General features: G+C 51.8%; 1 protein-coding gene across 3 annotated transcripts in view; it reads right to left on the minus strand.

Annotated features, from left to right (window-relative positions):
- The window catches only part of LOC132384086 (calpain-1 catalytic subunit-like), a 108,060-nt gene extending 105,319 nt beyond the window's left edge, over positions 1-2,741 (minus strand). For 2 of the 3 annotated variants that reach the window (XM_059955416.1, XM_059955419.1), the window contains exon 1: positions 1-190. This exon is cut by the window's left edge and continues 282 nt beyond it. The gene's annotated coding sequence lies outside the window, so the exon portion shown is untranslated. Of the gene's footprint in view, positions 191-2,450 lie in introns of those variants that run through there. The other variant, XM_059955418.1, reaches the window with a different exon arrangement.
- Between the last annotated feature and the right edge of the window lie 2,888 nt (positions 2,742-5,629).

Genomic DNA, 5,629 nt, shown 5'->3' on the forward strand with positions numbered 1-5,629 from the left:
TAATTGCGGAGGGGAATTGAGTTGATCGACGCCTCTCGGCAGCTTGGCTGTGTACCTGTTTTTATTTCTAATTTACCAACAGCGTTTCCTGTCTCTGAGAGACGGCGCGGTGTCACGGCTCCGAGGGAGTAACAGGGCTGGGCAAACTTTAGACGCAGGGGATTCTGCAGGTGCTGGAGGTCCAGAGTGACTCCCACAAGATGCTGGAGGACCTCAGCAGATCGGGCAGCGTCTGCGATGAGAGGAATGAGACAGTCGAAGTTTCAGGCTGACACCCTCCATCAGAACTGGAAAGGAAGGGGGCAGAAGCAAGAATAAAAAGGTGGGGGGAGGGAAAGAAACATCGAACCTGGAACAGTACAGCACAGGGAGGCCATTCAGCCCACAATGTTGTGCTGTACCAGCTAAAAAGCAAATCAAAAGACCCCCAAACACTAGTCCCTCCTACCTACACCATGTCCATATCCCTCCATCTCCCTCACATCCATGTGCCCGTCCAAACGGCTCTTAAAAGCCTCTAATGTATTTGCCTCCGCCACCACCCCAGGCATCCACCCCTCTCTGAGTAAAAACTTACCCCTCACGCCCCCCCGGAACCCACCCCCTCTCATCTTCAGAGGCTCAAAGTACATTTATTATGAAAGTATGTGTAACTTACACAACCTTGAGATTTGACTGCTTACAGGCAGACACAAAGCAAGGAGCCCGAAAGAGATGAAAAGGCCAACTCTCGATGCGCAAGAGAAAGAAAACCAAACCAAATTGTGCAAACAACGGCATTCCGAACCAAAATGAGTCCTCAGATCAGAGCCCCGGACTAGGCCCAAAGCCTCACTGACCGTTTCAGCATGTTAGCGGACACAGAGCACAGCGGCCCCAGCGCCACGGAGAGGGGAGTGACGGTCACGGGCAGCCAGTGAAATGGGCTCTCACCTCAGACCCTGGCCCCCTGTTCTGCGGCCTATCTGGGCCGCCATTTATATTGACAGGCGGAACCTCGCATTGTACGCAGGAACCGTTGCAGCGAGAGGCTCCGGCACCCGGGAGAGGGGAGTGAGTGGAATCGCCCCTTGCCTCTGGTTGGGCCGGCGTTTAAACAGCGGATCGTGCCTCGCACCGGGACCTGGCTGCTGCGAAGGCCGCAGGGCCCGGACCACGCCCCCCAGAGGCTTGCTCCGGGCCCAGGTTTCGCCGCCCGGCCTGAAGCCGCTCTCAAGCTCTCAAATCAGCCCGACATCAGGTCAACGCATGCCTTCTGGACTTAGACATTTCATGTCCTCTTTGTCCACTCTGTCTAGGCCTCATAATCTTCTAAACCTCTATCAGATCTCCCCTCAGCCCCTGGGGTTCCAGAGAAAACAGCCCAAGTTTGTCCGGCCTCTCGTGATAGCACAAACCCTCTAAACCGGACAGCATCCTGGTGAACCTCTTCTGCCCCCTCTCCAAAGCCCCAACATCCTTCTTATAGCAAGGTGACCAGAACTGTACACAATACCGCAGATGTGGCCTAACCAGAGTTTTATAAAATTAGCATAACCTCCTGACGTTTGAACTCTTTGCCTCAACTAATAAAAGCAAGAATCCATAAGCCTTCTTCACCACCTTTTTGAATGCAGTAGCCACTGTCAAGGAGCTATGAACTTGGATCTCTCAGCTCAGCAACGTCCCGCCCTTAACGGAGCGCCGTCTCCTTGCGTTTGCCCTACTGAGATGCAAAACCTCACATTTATCTGGGTTAAACTGCATCTGCCTTCTCTCTGCCCATCTCTGCAACTGGTCTATATCGTGCTGCATTCTTTACCAGTCTCCTACACTACCCACAGCTCCACCGGTCCATGACTCCCGAGGCTCACCAGCTGAGCCTGGGCAGAACCAGTACTTTCCCAGCAGGACAAGGTGATAGGTGAGGCCAGGTGAAAGGTGGGGGAGGTGAAGTAAGAAGCTGGTGGGTGATAAGTGAAAATTCAAAGCAAAGTTTATCATCAGAGTACATAGGCGTCACCACACACAGCCCTGAGATTCATCTTCCTGCGGGCAAACTCAACCAATCTATAGAACAGTAACTGTAAACAGGATCAATGGACAACAAACTGTGCAAATGATAAACAAATAGCAATAAATAACCAGCATAAAATAACAAGAGAGTCCGTAAATGAGTGTAGTTAAACCCTCCTGTTCAGGAGCCTGATGGTTGAGGGGCAGTAACTGTTCCTGAACTTGATGGTGTGAGTCCTGAGGCTCCTGTACCTCCTTCCTGATGGCCGCAGTGAGAAGAGACCACGGCCTGGGTGGTGGGGGTCCCTGACGATGGTTGTCACTTTCCTGTGTCAATGGTGGAAGAGGACGACCCCTTCCTGCACTGTGTTGTTCTCTGGATCTCCCCACCCACCTGCGGAGGGTCACGGCTCAGTGTTGGCAGAAGCAGTGCTTTCCCAGGAGTGAAGACTTACCGCAGAAGCCACGCGTCGCAAGTTCAAATCTTGTTCATGCCCTCAAGTGTAAAAGCTGAGGGCCGGGAGGAGGTGAGGCTGAGGACAGAAACAGCCAAGTAAACTCTCCCGGGATTCTTCGCGGATTTGAAAGACGCAGCGTCTCAGCGGGAGGCAGGAATGTCAGGGAGCAAGCTTGTAATTACAGAGTGCCGACCTCGTCAGCTGTCGTCCAAGCTGAAGTAAGTTTGTGTCTGTGTGTCTGCCTCTCTGTCTGTGTGTCAGTGTGTGTGTGTGTGTGTGTGTGTGAGAGTGTGTGTGTGTGTGTGAGTGTGTGTGTGTGTGTGTTTGTGTGAGTGTGTTTGTGTGTGTGAGTGTGACTGTGTGTGTGTGTGTGTGTGTGTGTGTGTGTGTGAGTGTGTTTGTGTGTGTGAGTGTGACTGTGTGTGTGTGTGTGTGTGTGTGTGTGAGTGTGTTTGTGTGTGTGAGTGTGACTGTGTGTGTGTGTGTATGAGTGTGTGTGTGTGTGTGTTTGTGTGAGTGTGAGTGTGTTTGTGTGTGTGAGTGTGACTGTGTGTGTGTGTGAGTGTGTGTGTGTGTGTGTGAGTGTGACTGTGTGTGTGTGTGAGTGTGTGTGTGTGTGTGTGAGTGTGTTTGTGTGTGTGACTGTGACTGTGTGTGTGTGTGTGTGAGTGTGTGTGTGTGTGTGAGTGTGTTTGTGTGTGTGTGTGTGAGTGTGACTGTGTGTGTGAGTGTGACTGTGTGTGTGTGTGTGTGTGTGTGAGTGTGTTTGTGTGTGTGAGTGTGACTGTGTGTGTGTGTGTGTATGAGTGTGTGTGTGTGTGTGTGTGTTTGTGTGAGTGTGAGTGTGTTTGTGTGTGTGAGTGTGACTGTGTGTGTGTGCAGCAGTTTTGGGATCAGGAACTACCCCAAGGGCAAAATCCATTTCTCTCTTTTAATTATAAAGTCCCATTGATTTAACTTAAAAGAAATGCTCCTGCCTCCGCTCAGCTACCAATCAATCACTGCCTGTGGATATTCCAGTGCACGTCTCAAAGTCACGTCCTGCCTGCATAACAACATGCTGTTAAACAAGATCTTAAGTGTTTCTTAAATGGGGGGGGGGGGGTCCATGAGCCAGTCCTCATTAGGGGACAGGTAGTGGAGGGGGTCAGTAACTCTAAATTCCTCGATGTTACGAAGTCAGAGGATCCGTCCTGGGACCATCACAAAGAAGGCAAGGCATCAGCTCACTTTTCTTAAAACTTTCCACTAATTCGGCACACCTTCTAAAACTTTGACAAACTTCTGCAGGTGCACAGTGGAGACCATCCTGGAGAGCATCCAGGCCAGGCCCTCTTCCCGCTGCGGCCATCAGGAAGGGGGTACAGGGAGCCTCAGGTCCCACACCACCAGGTTCAGGAACAGTTATTACCCCTCAACCATCAGGTAGAAGATACAGGAGCCTCAGGTCCCACACCACCAGGTTCAGGAACAGTTATTACCCCTCAGCCATCAGGTAGAAGGTACAGGAGCCTCAGGACTCGCACCACCAAGTTCAGGAACAGTTATTACCCCTCAACCATCAGGTAGAAGGTACAGGAGCCTCAGGACTCACACCACCAGGTTCAGGGACAGATATTACCCTCAACCATCAGGCTCCTGAACCAACGAGGATAACCTCAACTCTGAACTGATTCCGTCGGGAGCCTCAGGTCCCACACCACCAGTTTGTCTGCCTCATCACGAGCCGTCTTTCACCATACCGTTCAGGAACAGTTATTACCCCTCAACCATCAGGAAGGAGGTACAGGGAGCCTCAGGTCCCACACCACCAGGTTCAGGAACAGTTATTACCCCTCAACCATCAGGCTCCTGAACCAGTGAGGATAACCTCAACTCTGAACTGATTCCATCGGGAAGGAGGTACAGGAGCCTCAGGTCCCACACCACCAGGTTCAGGATCAGTTATTACCCCTCAACCATCAGGAAGGAGGTACAGGGAGCCTCATGTCCCACACCACCAGGTTCAGGAACAGTTATTACCCTCAACCATCAGGCTCCTGAACCAGCGAGGGTAACCTCAACTCTGAACTGATTCCATCGGGAAGGAAGTACAGGAGCCTCAGGTCCCACACCACCAGGTTCAGGAACAGTTATTACCCCTCAACCATCAGGCTCCTGAACCAGTGAGGATAACCTCAACTCTGAACTGATTCCATCAGGAAGGAGGTACAGAAGCCTCAGGTCCCACACCACCAGGTTCAGGAACAGTTATTACCCCTCAACCATCAGGAAGGAGGTACAGGGAGCCTCAGGTCCCACACCACCAGGTTCAGGAACAGTTATTACCCCTCAACCATCAGGAAGGAGGTACAGGAGCCTCAGGACCCACACCACCAGGTTCAGGAACAGTTATTACCCCTCAACCATCAGGCTCCTGAACCAGCGAGGATAACCTCAACTCTGAACTGATTCCATTGGGAAGGAGGTACAGAAGCCTCAGGACCCACACCACCAGGTTCAGGAACAGTTATTACCCCTCAACCATCAGGTAGAATGTACGGGAGCCTCAGGACTCACACCCACAGGTTCAGGAACAGTTATTACCCCTCAACCATCAGGCTCCTGAACCAGCGAGGATAACCTCAACTCTGAACTGATTCCATCGGGAAGGAGGTACAGGAAGCTCAGGTCCCACACCACCAGGTTCAGGAACAGTTATTACCCCTCAACCATCAGGCTCCTGAACCAGTGAGGATAACCTCAACTCTGAACTGATTCCATCGGGAAGGAGGTACAGGAGCCTCAGGTCCCACACCACCAGGTTCAGGAACAATTATTACCCCTCAACCATCAGGCTCCTGAACCAGCGAGGATAACCTCAACTCTGAACTGATTCCATCGGGAAGGAGGTACAGGAGCCTCAGGTCTCACACCACCAGGTTCAGGAACAGTTATTACCCCTCAACCATCAGGCTCCTGAACCAGCGAGGATAACCTCAACTCTGAACTGATTCCATCGGGAAGGAGGTACAGGAGCCTCAGGTCCCACACCACCAGGTTCAGGAACAGTTATTACCCCTCAACCATCAGGCTCCTGAACCAGCAAGGATAACCTCAACTCTGAACTGATTCCATTGGGAAGGAGGTACAGAAGCCTCAGGACCCACACCACCAGGTTCAGGAACAGTTATTAC

This window comes from Hypanus sabinus, chromosome 31 (assembly GCF_030144855.1).
Source record: "Hypanus sabinus isolate sHypSab1 chromosome 31, sHypSab1.hap1, whole genome shotgun sequence".
Lineage (NCBI taxonomy): Eukaryota > Metazoa > Chordata > Chondrichthyes > Myliobatiformes > Dasyatidae > Hypanus > Hypanus sabinus.